Raw genomic sequence first — 16,996 nt, 5'->3', positions numbered from 1 at the left:
AATAAACCATGCATTTAATGGTGCCATAGCAGTGAAGCATTGTATGGAGTAACTATTTGTCCTAACATTTACATTGTCAAGTTAATATTCCATAACATAAAAATAACTATAGACATTTTTTGTGTGCTTATGCTGAACTGATCGGGGGGAGGGGGTTCACCTCTGCTTAAAATTAATATGTCTAGTGAAATGTGGTTCGTCCTCTGCCATACAGTGTGTGTGGTACAAGGTCATGTTCAGAACCCGTCTTCTCAAATGCCTGTCACTTAGGTTTGGCCTTCGTCATGAAATGAAGAGCTAGTGACACTACTGTTCTTTTTCTATACTGGTGAAATTAACATTTTCTCATTTTACCTCCTGAATGCAACTCTGATTAGACATTTGAAAGATATTTGCTTACCAAAAATAAATTAATTCATGTTCCTCTCAATCAGAAGGCAAATTTTCCTGGGAATCTTGCACTTTTTCCACTTTAACTATCCCTATTCTTTATCCAACATTTCACAGAGAATTCCTTATGATATTATAATGTCTGTGCCTAGTAATAGTGGTTTAAAACAGACACACACACACACACACACACACACACACACACACGCATGTAGAACTTCCAGAGCTTCCTATGAAACAGAATTTAAAGTTGTTCAGTCCCTAATATGAAGGATATTTATTTTATACTGATTCCCACGTCCCTACAAGAACCTAGTTTATTTTGATATAAACTCTAGGAATAAGGTAACTGAAGCTGAAGGTGGTTCTTTAAAGCAAGTCCTTTCTTCTCCTTAGCCGGTCATTCAGTATCAGGCCCAGTGCCGATCTTAGAAGTTCCTGCGGTAGCTAGAGCTGGTTCTCGTTACGTTTCATATTCTCCCTTAAATGTTTATTTCATGTAGACACCATGCTTTCTTTCCCCCACAGTCATGCACCCATCTTGCATGACTTCCTTTGAGACTTCAAACAGGTTTTCTACCTCTGCAGAAGGACTATTCTTATAGAAATAGATACTATGGGTTTGTTTTTTTATTAGCAGTTCTCTAACCTATGTTTTCCCTTTTTTTTTTTATTTTTTAAGGCAGTCATCCACTACAATACTTAAATGCTTTGAATTGTACAGCCCTCATATATAGGTGCAAGATTTGTGCCATAAGAGTTTCTTATTACTCATTGTACCCAGAAACAATGAAATAACTCATGTGTAGAATTCAATACACATGTATTTCTCTCATTTATTGTGATTAGACCTACTTTTAATTATGTTTTATTTAAAAGAACAAAGTGTGGGGGCGCCTGGGTGGCTCAGTCAGTTAAGCGTCTGACTTCGGCTCAGGTCATGATCTCACAGTCTGTGGGTTCGAGCCCCGCGTCGGGCTCTGTGCTGACAGCTCGGAGCCTGGAGCCTGCTTCGGATTCTGTGTCTCCCTCTCTCTCTGACCCTTCCCTGTTCATGCTCTGTCTCTCTCTGTCTCAAAAATAAATAAAAAACATTAAAAAAAATTTTTTTTAAACAAAAAATAAAAAAAAAAAATAAAAGAACAAAGTATGGGGGCACCTGAGTGGCTCAGTCTGTTTAGTGTCTGACTTTGGCTCAGGTCATGATCTCATGGTTCTATGAGTTCCAGCCCCGCATGGGGCTCTGTGCTGACAACTTGGAGCCTGCTTCAGATTCTGTGTTTCCCTCTCTCTCTGCCCCTCCCCATCTTGCAATCCAACTCTCTCTCTCTCTCTGAAAAATAAACACTTAAAAAAAACAATAAACATTAAAAAAAATTTTTTTTTAATTGGGGCACCTGGGTGGCTCAGTCAGTTTAGTGTCTGACTTTGGTTCAGTTCATGATCTTGAGGTCCATGAGTTTGAGCCCCACATCAGGCTCTGTGCTGACAGCTCAGAGCCTGGAGCCTGCTTCAGATTCTGTGTCTCCTCTCTCTCTCTGCCCTCCCCCACTCTCACTCTGTCTCTCTCTTTCTCTCAAAAATAAATAAACATTAAAAATTCTTTAAAAAAAGAACAAAGTATGTGATGTCAAAAATTTTAAACTAAGGGAATAAGTAGATTAGATATCTGGTGAGAAAAAAAAATTAAACCTCATTCTTTCTTTCTTTTAAAATTGTTTCCATTAAAATTCCCCACTGGGGGAGAGTTTTATTCTTGTTTCTTGACATTAGTGAAAACTAGAATTATTTATTTTTATAAAATAAATTTTAAAACCTAAAAGTAATGTGTATAGCCATAAACATAATTTTTATGTCATTTGGTTGTAATTTTATTTTTTATATTTGTTTTTGTCTTTATTTGTGAGGAGGATTTAAATTTGTAAAGTGCTCCCAAAGATATTGCTATGGTGGTGGCATCACATTTTCTTCTTAATTCTTCGCTGACAGAAGAATTTTGTTATTCAAAATATGTGCACATGTAAAACAATCAGTATGAAATATAGAACAATATGTATATTGAAACCATATATTTTCATTTCAACATGAAAAATGCATTGGAATACTAAAAGTATTTATAATACAGAATGGTTCCATGTTCTCGGATATTTTTGACCATGACTATAGTTAACATACTCATTAAGAAAATTCTGGTAAGGGACAACTGGTTGGCTCAGTCAGGAAAGCACGTATACTTGATCTTGGGGTGGTGAGTTCAAGCCCCACGCTGGGTATAGCAATTACTTAAAAAAAATAAAATAAGAAAATTCTGGTAACCTTAAGTCAATATGATATATCTTCTATGCTGTGACTTTCTCTACACTTTGGAAAAGCATGTCAGACTAAAGATCACTTTAATTATATATACTTTTATTAAACATAGTGATATCATCTAATTTAAAATATGAATTATTTTAATAAAAATAATTCTGAATCAGTTTTGTTTCATAAGGAAAATATGATTTTCTAATTTTATTTAGGACTGAATAAAGTGTTACCTTAAATTTATATGTAGATTATTCTACATGCATTACAGCTTCTTTTCCTTGTACTTCATCTTCTTTTCCTCTCTCTTTTCCATTCATGTTTGTATTTTATTTATCTCATTGTAACATTTCCTGTAAGCCACTTGGAATTCTTTCTGAAATGAGGGATAATATAAATCAATTAATTAAGGTACACTTTGAAGTAAATAATCACTTTTCTAATGAAAAAGTAATAAAGTTATTAACTGTGGAGTAATGCTGTACCAAATTTATGAATTATAGAAAAATATATCTAATAAAACTAATCACCATTTTAGTAGGAATTTATGACCATACACTTGTTTAATGTTTATTTATTTTTGAGAGAAAGTGTGCACATGTAAGCAGGAGAGGATGAGGGGGGCGGTGACAGAGGATCCCAAGTGGGCTCTGCACTGACAGCAGTGAACCCAATGCGGGGCTCAATCTCACAAACCAGGAGATCATGACCTGAGCCAGACGCTTAATAGACTGAGCCACCCGGGCGCCCCACCTATCTTTTATAAATTGAAGTATTTTCCTTCAGAGGGCTCTAAATTGCCCAGATTCTGGCTATGCAGCGACAACCTTCACCCAAACTAAAATCCAAGGCTGTGACAAGGAAACTTGATCCAATGCTAATTGTGTGTGACACTCTTTTCCAGGTATCCTCTCTGGAACAGAAGTTACAGCTACTGTATTTCTGAATTCTGGCAGGGCTGACAGGCAAGGAACTCACTCTTCAGGACAGATGCCTCTCTCTCTCTCTCTAGGGAGGACAGCAGAGTCCTTACCAAATGACAAATGACCTGAGTCATGGCTCAGTAGAACCAATAGAGCCCTCAAGAACGAGCAGCAGTCAAGCCCCTTTGAGGTGACAAGAGCATTTGGCCATCAAACCTAAGTTATATAGTGAGCAAGAGTGAAGGAGAGAAAGATTAAAAGTTATCAAAACTTTTAAGCATTGAAAATGTCTTACAGGGAGATTTTTAAATTTACATTTCTATAAATAAAATTTTAACTGAGGGTCAGCATCTTTCTAAAACAAAAATGTATAAACTTTGTTTCAGGAACAACTAGTTGTAGAAAGGATATAATTTATTTTGTACAATAAATTTTGTACAAATTATTTTGTACAATCCCAAGATTATTGAAATCTTCCCAACTATACCTGTTTGGCAAAATAAAATAAAATTAAATAAGCCTGTAAGGAAATGCTTTTTTTAATAATTGGTATTCATGATGAGGTTTCTATGTAAAAAAAGGAAAATAAAGTTAAACTAATCCAAAATAAGTTAATAAAAGTGTGTGATCTATCAAGACTTTTTTCCAAATTTTTTTTTAACATTTATTTATTTATGAGAGATAGAGACAGAGTGCAAGCGGGGGAGGGGTAGTGAGAGAAGGAGACACGGAATCTGAAGCAGGCTCCAGGCTCTGAGCTGTCAGCACAAAGCCCGAATCAGGGTTCAAACCCACGAGCCGAAGTCAGATGCTTAACCGGTTGAGCCACCCAGGTGCCCCCATATCAAAGACTTTTATCATTGAGACAATTTAGACTTGTTCTTTGAGGAAATGCAGTAACCTAATAATCATATTTATTTGGCAAGCCTCACTTTGAAGATATGTCAGTCAGCTGAGTCCCAGAAAAAGGCTGAGTTCTTTTTGTTTTGCCTTTTATTGTCAATGCATTGACAATAGATGTCAACTAAGAAGTTCTCTGTTTTTATCAAAGTCTTATTATATCAGATTTATTTTCTACAAATAACAGTGTTAGAGGACTTTGAAATAACTATCAACAATCACCTTAAACCAGTGCAACATGGGCTACCGACACTTGAAACTTCCATTGCTTATAAAATCACGATCTTCAAAAGTAGTGGCTGTTGGATCACTTGTCTCTAAACGCCATCACTAAAAACAATAAGCTAGATTCTCAACTCAAAGAGTTCTTTTCTTCTTTTGAATCTCACAGAATGAAAATCTGACCCACTATGTAAATACCAGTACATCCTTTAAAATGTACATTGGATTGTATACAGTTTGTGCTTTGAGTTTTTTTTTTTTTCTTTATCATGTCCAATAGAGATGTCTGAGAAGAGTAACTTAGCCCTTCCAACACTACAATTTTCCAGGATGCCTGCCAAGGGAGTACTTAGGACGATGGCCTCTAGGCTGGGAGGAGAGCGTTATCCTCTATCTGGGCACGAGACACAATCCAGGAGGCTCTCAGGAGGATAGCCTCTGTTATCTGATAGCTCTTTTCCATTTCTGACTAAATAGATGGCAGGAGTTTCCAAGGGATTAATATTTCAATTTAGACCAATAAGTACACTCCTTTAGCTGCTTCCTTGAATATAGCATATCTTGTTTTTATTTTTAGTTTTTTATTCTCAGAAATTTAGATTCTATTATTGATTTCCCTAATTAAAAGAGAAAATGCACATTGCAACTCTTCACTGAATCTAATCAGCAACCTCCCAATGCCACTCCACCTGGGTTCACAAGAAAGAGAATGGTTCCTCTTCCCTTTGGAATCGATCATGTTTATAGTATTTTGGGAGCTTTGGAAATCCTATTTTGTCATCATCATAGATGATGTTTTTAAATAATATTTATCCTTTCTACAGTCTGTCAATTTAATTTCCCCCTGGTTTATGTTCTTTTTAAAAAAAGTCCCTTTACACAACTATTATCATATTTTATGACGCCAATCAAACATGCATGAACATCACAGTGACATTATGATTTAGGCCAAGGTTTGTAACCATCACTGCAATAACTGAGAGAACTTTGTTCTAATACTGATGCCAAAGCCTCATCCCCAGAGATTGTAACTTAGTAAATCCAGATTGGGACCCCCAAATCTCTATGTTTTCAGAAGCTTTAAAATATTTTTATTATTTAAAAAGTAATTGTTAGGGACGCCTGGGTGGCTCAGTCAGTTAAGTATCCAATGTCTGCTTAGGTCATGATCTCATGGTTCATGGGTTCGAGCTGCATGTCGGACTCTGTGCTGACAGCTCAGAGCCTGAAGCCTGCTTCAGATTCTGTGTCTCCCTCTCTCTGCGCCCCTCCCTCACTCGAGCTCTGTCTCTTTCTCTCAAAAACATAAATAAACATTAAAAAAAATTTTTAAAGTAACTGTTGCAACTAGTCCAAGTGATTCTAATGTGCTAATCAGCTAAGGTTAAGAAACACTGATTTAGGGTCTAAAAAGGAATTCAGATGCCTCTCTTTGGGTTAGTGATTTCCAAAGGACAAAGTGAACTATAACTGAAGTTTCACAAACTATAAAAAAAATTTTAATTAAAAAAACCAATCTCGTTATAAAGTTTATAATGATGAGCTTTACAAAGAATGTCAAAACATATTCCCCACCATTCTCCATATCTGCTACCCACTCCTAGAGAGCAATAGAGCTATTATGTAGGTACCTCATATTTCTCCCATCCTTTATGCCCTATAGTTTGGGACTTGCACCACCCATTAACAATTGAATCAAGAGATAGAGAAGAAAGAGGAGAAAGGAAAAGAAAGAAAGAGAACTTGTTGAACTAGACCCACAAGAAATCAACACTGTCATCTTTGCTTCTTTTCATCCACAGCTGTGAGGAGGATGGTATTAAGTCCATTTTACAGATAAGAAAACTGCTTCAGAATGAGGATGCACTTTATCCAAGGGTACATCACTTATAAAAGGTGGAGGAAGGATTCTAACTGAAGATTCTCTGGCTCCTAATTCATGTCATTTCCACACATTCCAAGGAAACGTCAAAGATTTATTGTGTTATTCTCCACTGGCAATAGTGAACAGATAAAGAAAAAAACAGGAAAGGGAGATTTGAAAGAATACTTCAGTGGAAATTTTGTGATTACTTAGGACTCAAAGCCATAACGTTTTCATGTCATCATACACAATGACAACTTGATTTTAAATTAGTGCAACAAGGAAGCCACTAAAGCACATTGCAAAGCATGGATTGAGAGTAGCCGTGTGCATCTGTGTCCAGAGAGAAAATGTTCCTCATGTGACACTAGAGCTGCTGCAGTGGTTTCTCCACCAGTGCAGCTCCCTCTGACTCCATTGCCTAACTGGAGGGCAATCTCAAAAACAGAGATGGGAAATTGGGAAGAGCAGACAGGAGAAAGGAAAATTCTTATATCCCGTTGCTCAGTCGCAAAAAAAAAACTTGGTTCCTCTGGTTAACTTGTCCTACCCTGTAAAGACACTTAAAAGGCTCTTCCTCATTCTCTACCTTCTTCCTCTAGTCATACAGCTCTCATTTCCCCAGACTGAAGAAGAGTTTGGAGAGACTATGTCAGTGAGTGTGTGTGTGTGTGTGTGTGTGTGTGTGTGTGTGTGTAATAGAGACAGGAGAGACCTCTATTAATCCCTGAAATCTCATTTTATCAATGTATGAAGACAGAAATATCGGTAATCAAACCCCTACGCACCAGAGAGAACCTGTGTAAAAACCTAGTTCCTGGGACAAGGTCTTGGAACTGGAAGCTATGACGAGTCTTGTAAGGTCCTGTTTTAGGCAAAGAGAAGTCATACCTTACAACCCAATGACAGTCTACAATTATAAGCTGGGTGATTTACATGATGTCTTGAAGAGAAAGCATGAGAAGCGAACATGCAGGTGTCATCAACATGTGCTTCCATGATGCAATTTATATTTTTTAATTTTTATTTTTGGGAGAGAGACAGAGACAGAATGCAAGTAGGGGAAGGGCAGACAGAGAGGGAGACACAGAATCCAAAGCAGGCTCCAGGCTCTGAGCTGTCAGCACAGAGCCTGATGCAGGGCTCAAACCTGTGAAACATGAGATCATGACCTGAGCCAAAGTCGGACATTTAACTGATTCAGCCACCCAGGAGCCCCCCTATGACGCAATTTAAAATACTGAATCTGCCATGTATTGGGCAATGTACTGGGTGCTAGCAGAAATAGAAATGACTGAAGTAAATCTTTGCCACAAAAAACTCACTGTCTAACAGGAGAGATAAACATATAATAGCACAGTTCAGTTGAAATCCTGAAGCCCCACAACAATGGTGAGGACTAAGTAACACAGTAAGCCTGAAGAAGAGGGTGGATGTAAGAATAATGCTTCACAATCTGCAACTGGGTCTTGACAAATAAGTAAGATTTCCTGGGTGGACACCAACACAAAGCTAACCTATGGGTGGGAAATGTGTAAAGAAATGTGTAAAAAAAATAGAGGGATGAAGCCCCACACACCTTTCAGGGAACTGAAAACAATTCTACCTAAACCCATATTTAACCAGGTAAAGTGAAGCATATGAGAAGTCGCTGTGGATTAAAGAAATGGGCTCTAGATGGAAGCCAGAAGTCTTGAATTTAAAGTCTGGTCCTGACATTTTGCAGGCGTGTAAAACTCTGCAGGCAAGTAAGGCTCTCGGGTTTTCCATTTCCTCTTCGGTAAAGTAGAGACAATACTACCCACACAAACACTGGAAGTACACATAAGGTATCTAACCCAATGGGCGTGGGGGGCGGGGGGGGGGGGGGGGGGAGGGGGAAGGGAAGAGGCGAGGCCTTTTAGGAAAGTGAAGTGTGAGGCCAAGACCTGAAGGATAAGAAGGTGGGATAAAAGGTCCAGGCTGAGAGAAGGCAAGATTTGGGTGTGAAAGAGAAAGAGGGCATTTTTGGAGAATTACGAGTTTAATATGGCTGGAGCATGAGGTAGCAATAGAGAAAGCGAGGCTGTAGCCATAAGATCACGGAAAACCATGAGGTGGGACAGCAGCAGACAGGCTAACGGTGAAGCACTGAAGAGTTTTTGTTTATGTTTTTGCTAGTTTTTGTTTTGCTTTGATTTCAAAGCTGAGAAGTAGGCCTTTAGAAAGATGCATTCTGCTGCAGGTTGAGGTATTATTTGGAGGGCAGTCAAGCTGGATGCCAAATACAAATGAAAGCAGTTTCAGTCAATCAGGTGAGATTTGAAGGTGGGTTGAACTAAGGCAGCTGAAATTGAATACTCTGATTTTTCCTCAGGTCGTGTAAATCCTGTGCCTTTTTCCCAGGGATCTTAGTTAGAGCCACCTCTTCTCACTGTTTACCTTTCACATGGCAAAAGTTTCTATTCCTGGCCTGGTTCTTGTTTCTCTCTTTCACTTAATTCAACCTACATTCATTTTTTTAAATTTGTTCTGAATATCTTTCACATCAACATAGGAAGTTATTGCAACTACAAAGTACATTGAGAGATGTAAATGAGTGTCACACTTGTGCTGACAATCAAGAGAAAAATAGCATTTGTTCTCACTTGCAAGGCCTCATTCATCGGCGTGGAAAAGTTGTTCCCAGTGTCTGTTGTCTGTAGACTTTTCAACAGCTACAGAGCAGCTTTTACACTAAGCAGCGTTTTCACATATCTACTCCTTACTTTCTTTGGCAGACTCACATTTTGTGTTTTTATTGCTCTGTGGGCTACATGTCTTTATTCAGTAAATACAAATGTTTTCAAACACTGGCTGCACCAGGATTACACTTGTGCTGGGAGAACAGGGTCAGCAAGGTTATACTAAATTGCTCGATGATGGATTATCCTAGACAGCATTTCCCAAAATCTTTATACAGTATGTCACAAGCAGATCAAAGGTCAGGCTGTTCTTCTACCGGGCCTTCTATCTCCAGATGCTCACTCTTACTCTGGGTTACGTACCAGAAGAAGCCAAGAGATTGTACACAGGTTTCACATAAATCACATGAAAAGTCCTAAGAATGCAGGCACCTAAATTACAACTGTGATGCCACCTAAGAACAGAGCAACATACAACAAGTCAAAGGCTAGCTCAGATATAAAATAACAGAACGGCAGGTACCAAATGAGGTGGGTCTCTTTGAATTGGCAAAGTGTAGGGAATGCCTTTATGTTGACTTATTACGTATTGAAAGCAAAATAGTTATTTTCGCAAATAAAGAAATAGTGTTAAAACAATGTCTCTTTCATTTCTAAGAATTATTGGTCTTTCTGCAGTGTGCTATTTTACCATGACATAGCATGATTTCTCCCTTGTAACAATTCATATGATTTAAAGCTCTCCCATACCAAATGTTATACCTTAATGGTACATAGAAACGAATTTTAAGATTAAAGTAAAAATAGTAATTTGATATTTATCAATCTCATTTCACTTCAAAGCTAGGAAATGCCATATTTTGAAATTACTTTAGCAAACTATCTTCAATATACTAATTCCAATAGCATCTACTCTAGTACGCAATAAATTTTTTAAAACTCGAATTACTCCACATAACACCTTATATAAATCTACTAAACTTCATAAAATATGTACTGAAATAGGAAAAAAGTTTTGCTCACTTCTCAGTGACACAGTATGCAAATTGCTGATGTCAATCACTGTCAAAAAATGCTCTTTTATATCAGTGTAGGAACAATTGAGTTCTTACTGACATTTCTAAACAACCAGAATGGTAATTTGCATTGTTACTGAGTTAAAATCCTTAAATAATATTTATACTAATTCTATTTTTCTATCATCAAAATGAAAAACAGCATTAGAAAAAACTTCTAATTTCACATCTTTATCATATTGGTCGTATTTTTTGTACCAGAATTGAAAACACTATTTTATAAAGACTACGTTAGTTTTGTCCATACAGAAATCATCTATGCTTTCAGATTATAGAGATTAAATGTCATTTTTTATTTTTTTATTAAAAGGAGTCTATAAAGTCATCAATGTGTTTTCTTATTTATTTTGTTTATGTATTATTAGACTCCACTTTGTTTTTTTTAAAGAGTGAAAGCATCCCTTCAAAATGTATAAGAAATCACTCATGTTCAATATTTGATTTACAGCAGGCTATACGACAGCAAGAACTTAAATGTGCATGTGCTTCCAAGAGTAAGAAATCTCATCTTCAAGTAAACATTAAGACAGTGGTTCTAAAGAATTTGACCCCCCCCCCATGCTATTCCCAAGGCTGATCAACCTCTTCTAAGCTTTATATCTTCCATGAGTTGACCAGAAGCTTGTATTGACTAGATACTGTCCAGTGAAATAGAAAGAGCCTGCGTGGGGGTGGGATGCAGGAGGCAGATACTACAAGGCAGAGTCAGAAACACAGACTTGGAGTGATTACTACCTCTTCAATCCCTGCTTTACCATTTGCCACATGTATGATCTAGATAGAGCAAGTTACACAGCTTTTCTAACCTTCAGTGTCCTAATCCATCAGTCAGAGATAATAACTGTACCCTCCTCTTAGATTTATTGTAAAGATTCAATAAAATAACGCAGGTACCACACTTGATACAGTGGCTGTAAAGTTCTAGAAGCTCATTACTGACATTTCTAAACAACCAGAGATCCCTGAGAACATTAATTCTGTAGTTTGAGAATAAGTACAGTACATTTTCCTTAGTGCAGTATCTGAACGTATATATACGCAAATTAAAAGTGGAGGGGCGCCTGGGTGCCTCAGTTGGTTAAGAGTCTGACTCTCCATCTCAGCTCAGGTCTCGATTTCAGGGTCATGAGTTCAAGTGGCAGCTACTTAAAAAAAAAAAAAAAAAAAAAAAAACTAAGAAAAAAAATGAAGTAATGACCTAAACAGCTACCTCTCATGTGCTTTATGGAGAAGTAGTTGGTCTATTTTGAAAGTACAGCAAGTGAAGAGTGAAGCTCGTCAAAACCTCAGAGTAGATTAATAGCAGGGTTGCTCCCCTTATAATCTACAATTTAATTCATTGCTCTTTAGAGATGTAGTATGTAAATTCAAGTGAAAAGGTAATTAATAATCCAATAGTAAGAAACCTTTTCTATAGAAGTCTTTGCGGGAAGATTTGCCATACTATCCTTTACAATCCCTATCTTGGGGGCAAAGATAATAATGGTGAATAATTACGATTACTTATTGAGAAGGTACTATGTGCCAGGAAATACACTAAGCACATGGCATACGCTATCGAGTATAATTTTCATTAAAATTCTATTATGAAGGCTTAGACAGACTGAGTAATTTTCTTGCATGTGCAGTTATTAAGTGGTAGAACTAATAAGATTCAAATCCAGAAGTGATGACATTCTAAAAATCCTGCCCTTCCACTATGCCACATAACTCTCAGTAAGCACTAAACAAGTTTGATCTCAGTCATGACAAGATACTGCCTATACATTTGCCCTGGCATCCAGGACCATGGTGACATAAGAGGTGTCACTGGGACCACCCAGGTTATCCGTTCAGAGCATATTTATTACATTTGTTCTAAGACTTTTTTTTTTTTACTTCTTATGATGGGAAAAACAATGATATCAAATGGAAGATTTGTTTTCATTTGCAAAACAGAAACATGGGGAATTTAGCCATTAGAACATTAGCCAAACTCATTATTGTTACCAAAGTGTGTCATAACAGAAATGTTTTTCAATGAAACAGCAATTCCATTTCCAAGCTTGATTTGGTCTCTTGAGTTTCTAATAAAATGCTCACAATACCAATTGTCTTCATTCCTTTTCTGATGTCTGACCACCTGTACTGAAACTATCCATCACTGCCCTTCGTACACATTGCTCTAAGCAAGAGTTGCTGAAAAGACTTTTGGTAATTTTCACTGTTCACCTGGGATCTGAGATAGTACCTTAGAGTAGATAGAGATCTATTCTATGTCCAGTCCTGTGTCCATCATCACTTAGGTTTTTACTTCAGGATAACAAAATGAAGGTGCCTGATTGAAATTCAAATATTTCTGGGGTGCCTGGGTGGCTCAGTCAGATAAGCATCCTACCCTTGATTTTGGCTCAGGTCATGATCTCACAGTCAGGAGATCATGACCTGTGCCAGGCCCATCCCTGGCCATGGAGCCTACTTGGGATTCTCTCCCTTTCTCTCTCTCTCTTTCTCTTTCTCCCTCTCTCTCTGCCCCTCCCCACTCATTCTCTCTCTCTCTCTCTCAATAAATAAACATTTATTTATTCAAATATGTATTCAATTATTTATTAAAATATTTCTAAGCTCATCTCATCTCATTTACAAACAGGACAGGTATGAATCTGATCGGCAATGGATATGAAGTGTCGCTCCATTTACATTTCTTCATATCACACGAGGGCCAGCCCACAGAATCTCTAGCTTACTTTCAGTGTACAAGGTGTAGCTTATTTTGAGGCATCAAGGTTTCTAAAACTAAGTGAAAATGTAATCTGAAAGTAGCAACTGAAATTTCATAACTTAATAAACTTATGCCTGCATATTTTTCCTGCATATTTTAGATATCCTTTTAAGCAGTAAGCCAAATCTTTGTGCAATAGCAACTGATAAAAAATAAGCTTTTATTAGTAAACATGTTAATGAATATATAGGTAAAAATCCTATGAAGATTTGCACAGACACTCACAGAATTTTCTATTTCATTCACCTCCTCATTTATTTAACATCTATTTATTGAGCCTCTAATATATGCCAGGCATCGTACTTGGCATTGGAGATATAGACGTGAACAAAGCAGATGTTATGTCTGCCCTTCTGCTGACTTCTGGTGTAAATGATAAAGAGGAGAGAATACTATAAGTAAATTCCTTTATCATAAACAAAATGATGAAAACAGTAAAAATACTAAAGATGTCATTTATAGGAAGTTGTTGCCAGAAAACTGGAAACAAAAAGCTGATGGGTCTTCATGTACCAGTATTTGTACACATATAGCAAGGTTTAATAGAATTTTTTAATTTTAGAGTAGAAGACATGTCAAATGCAGTTTACATTTCTCAGCCAGTAATTATATTTTCTTACAAGGGGCTATTACATTTTTAGAGACAGACACAGCAAATAATAAAAGGTTTTATTTGAGAGGAGAAACAAGCATGGTGGGGTTTTTTTAGATGAAAGGGGTATAATAAATTTATGAGACCTCACATACAGCTATAATATAATAAATTAGAAGGATTAATAGAATTGTGAGCTACAGTAACCTGCACTAGTAGAATGCCTATTTTATGGAGCTCGATAATACAGTTTATCATTGACTCCATGGGAATTCCCACAATATATTAGCTGCGGTGTAACAATAAAGCACACACAGTAAGGGGCATGTCCCTTTTGACACACATTCTCTTCCCACACTTATTTTACCAGGGAAACAACTCTGGTGCAGTTTAATTAAACTGCACTGCAATGAATTAGTCCAGGTCTTAGCCCTCTGACAGAGAGGGCCCTGGCAGTACCACAGGGGTCTGTCCCCTTATGATACCCGAGAGACTTCAGAAAACCTGGGAAAAAAAGTGTAGGGTCCCTCAGATGACAGTGTCACTGGGCAAGCCCAGAGCTGTCAATCAGTTCACTTAAGGAAGCACCCATCCCTTTGGAGAAGTTTTTATATTTCCCCATTTGTTGACTATGAGTCAGTCTTTTGGGAAACATGTAAATGCCTTGGGAAGCTTTATGTTCTATTTCCCTAGCTGGGGACAAGACTATCATTGCTCACTTTAAAACAAAATAGCCTTGCTATTTTAAAGTCCACTGTGTATTCATAGCTAGCTTTGGAGAGGCAAGCCAGAAAGTAATAACTGAAAATAAACTTAGGATGATGATGAGTTCAAATAAACTCTACTGGTAATAAGATATGAATAAAAACATTTTCATTCAGAGTAAAAACTCTCCAGCTAAACATGATCTAGAATATCCAAGATGGAAGTGTATTACAAGAGATATGTTATTTCCCCAGAGTTTCTGATCAACAACGTAGTAAGGTTACACCCCCCAATGACACAGAAAATCTTGCATTATTGATGAATATTCTTATTTTATCTGAACACTGTTTATTAATTCATGAGGTTGTTTTGGAATTGAAAGATAAAAATTTACAAAACAATTACATTTTTAATAACTGCTTCAAGCCAGATACATTGAATATTTAAGTGAACCAACACAAAGACCTCAAAAGAATTTATTAGACAATGGCAATTAGATCTCTAATAACTTGGCTCCACTGGAATTACTGAGCTCCATTTAGATGCCAGACATGGCACCTTAGTGATGGGTACACCATGTCGCCACCCTGCCTTTGGCTGGGGATCCTGAGAAATGACAGTCCCACTAGGTGTCATGTAAAGCAGCTGACCTCACACTCTCAGCACTTGATCTTTGCACTGCAAGTGACCATTTGTCACTGTTGCCCAGAGATGGAGCTCAGGTGACTCAATGTCACCACTGCCTTTTCAAAAGAGTAAGATAGTTATAAGTTTTTTTTCCAAGTCTAGAACAGACTTTTTTTTCCCTAAGCAAATTTGCTTAGAAAAATGGGTAGGCAAATTAAAAGCAAAGAATAGACTTCTTTACTCACAGGCAGTATGCTTTCTAATCATTACAAAAATTATCGAAACTTTTTCAAAAATTATTGAAACTCTTTGACCCAAGGGAAAAAAAGATTTATGGCTGCCTGAAAACTTTCCCTTTACAATCTTTATCCCAAGTAGGTAACAATAAAAGTATTTCTACCAGAACAAACACATTAACATAGAGCACCCATAGAGGCTTATTCACAAAAAGCAGTATTTCTCTTTCCTTCTCAAATAAGGCTTAGTTTTCTGTAAATTGCAATTCTCATAATAAGAAAATTCCCACCACAATATTTTCAAGCTATAAGAATAATATCATCTTTCTATTTGTTGTGTCTAAGAAATCCCAGAATTTGAGCTAGCTAGTTAAGAGATAAGCTTCTCACATTTCTAGTCTCCTGGAGCCTTTTTCACCTCTAGTGATTCAGAAATCTCTGTGCTGATTTCACAGTAGTAGCTATTGAGTTAGTGACCATTGCATGCAGGCACTGTGTGAAGTGTTGTACACAGGGTATTTTATGAATATGTCACTTTTTTTTTATGAGCGTGCCATTTTAATTCCCAGTTAGCAACATGGGAGTTTATTATTACTGTCTTTTTATAGATAAGTAAACTGAGAGAGAATTTATGTTATTTTCCCAAAAGCGACAGAGGTAGTAGCAGAGCTTGAATGCAGAGTGATTCTAATTTTAAAATAGATGCTGTTGAAAATTAATTAATTAATTAATTAGATGCCATTAAGGGCGCCTGGGTGGCTCAGTCAGTAGAGCATGTGACTCTTGATCTCAGGGTCATGAATTTTTAAAAAATTTTTAAAAATATTTTATTTATCTTTGAGAGAGAGAGAGAGAAAAAAAAACAGGGGAGGGGCAGAGAGAGAGGGAGGGAGACAGAATCTGAACCAGGCTCCAGGCTCTGAGCTGTCAGCACAGAGCTGGACATGGGGCTCAAACTCATGGACCATGAGATCATGACTTGAGCCAAAGTCAGAGGCTTAATCAATTGAGCCACCCAGTCACCCCATCGGGGTCATGAATTTGAGCCCCATGTGGGTTGTAAAGTTTACTTAAAAAACAATATTAAATAAATAAAATTACTCTCATTTTGGGGCACCTGGCTAGCTCAGTCAGTCTGAGCATGAGACTCTTGATCTTGGGGTCATGAGTTCTAGCCCCATGTCGGAGATAGAGTTTACTTTAAAACAAAAATTTTAAAATAGATGTTAAATTCTTAGCTACACAATTCAAGGTCTTTTTTCAGTATAAATATTTTCATTTGAAAAATGTCTAACTTTTTCTTCAACAAGATCCTTTTTTTTTTTTTTAAGATTTTATTTTTTTTATGGGGCACCTGGATGGCTCAGTCAGTTAAGCGCCTGACTTCGGCTCAGGTCATGATCTTATGGTTTGAGAGGTTGAGTCCCATGTTAGGCTCTTTGCTGACCACTCAGAGCACAGAGGCTGCTTTGGATTATGTGCCTCCCTATCTCTCTACCCAACCCCACTCACTCGCTTGCTCTCTCTCTCTCTCTCTCAAAAATAAATAAACCTTAAAGAAAAAATTTTGTAAGTAATCTCTACACTCAGTGTGTGGCTCGAACTCACAACCCCAAGATCAAGAGTCAGATGTTCCACCAACTGAGCCAGCCATGCACCCCTCAACAAGATTTTTAAAAAGACTGGGTCATTTGTTATCCCTCTTGACCCATCTTATTGTGTAATGACAGAGG

At 37.2% G+C, this 16,996-nt stretch overlaps 1 long non-coding RNA gene across 4 annotated transcripts in view; it reads right to left on the bottom strand.

Annotated features, from left to right (window-relative positions):
* LOC106988521 (uncharacterized) overlaps positions 1 to 16,996 on the bottom strand; it is a 188,719-nt gene that overhangs the window by 52,066 nt on the left and 119,657 nt on the right. For all 4 annotated transcript variants that reach the window (XR_003420697.2, XR_008296236.1, XR_008296235.1 and 1 more), the window contains exon 5: positions 2,928 to 3,070. This is a non-coding gene — a long non-coding RNA (uncharacterized LOC106988521). The remainder of the gene's footprint in view (positions 1 to 2,927; positions 3,071 to 16,996) is intronic.

The sequence above is a fragment of the Acinonyx jubatus genome, chromosome B1, assembly GCF_027475565.1.
Source record: "Acinonyx jubatus isolate Ajub_Pintada_27869175 chromosome B1, VMU_Ajub_asm_v1.0, whole genome shotgun sequence".
Classification (NCBI taxonomy): Eukaryota; Metazoa; Chordata; class Mammalia; order Carnivora; family Felidae; genus Acinonyx; species Acinonyx jubatus.
The sequence above is the reverse complement of the archived record's forward strand: the minus strand, read 5'-3'. Positions and strand labels throughout refer to the sequence as shown.